The sequence below is a fragment of the Selaginella moellendorffii genome, unplaced genomic scaffold (assembly GCF_000143415.4).
Source record: "Selaginella moellendorffii unplaced genomic scaffold, v1.0 SELMOscaffold_42, whole genome shotgun sequence".
Lineage (NCBI taxonomy): Eukaryota > Viridiplantae > Streptophyta > Lycopodiopsida > Selaginellales > Selaginellaceae > Selaginella > Selaginella moellendorffii.
Window position 1 is genome coordinate 442,348 of NW_003314303.1, and position 618 is coordinate 442,965.

The following is a 618-nucleotide window of genomic DNA, read 5'->3' on the forward strand; positions in this document are numbered from 1 at the left end:
GCCACTCGTAGCTCAAGTACCAACCACCACAGTGGATGCCGTCTTACCCGCATTCGAGGAAATCGAGGCCGAAGAGAGCATAGAGCCGGCCGAGGGGGCTGTGGATGACCAGGTGGAGAATGTCGAGCCCAGGGAGAGTGCTTCAGTCGCGGTCCTGGAGGAGGGAGAAAAGTTGGCGGTGCCAGAGATCGAGAGTGGTGCACCGGATTCCATGCATGCGACAGATCCCATGGTGGAGGACACACAGAGAGCATCTCCTGCCAGTGAAGACATTCACGAGGTCGTGGAAGACGAGCAAACCAAAGTTGATGTGCCACAGCAAGTTTCCGAACGCGAGGTTGAGCTCCCCATTGCAGTAGAAGAACTCCCAGAGTCGGTGAACGAAGCCGTCCAGGAGCCACAGCCTGTGGCTGAGGCCGTTCCCGGGACAGAGGCCGTGCCTGAGGCTGCTGAGGAACTTGCCAAGGAGGTGGAACTGGCCGAGCCACTCGTAGCTCAAGTACCAACTGCCACAGTGGATGCCGTCTTACCCGCACGCGAGGAAATCAAGGCCGATGAGAGCATAGAGCCGGCCGAGGGGGCTGTGGATGACCAGGAGGAGAATGTCGAGCCCAGGGA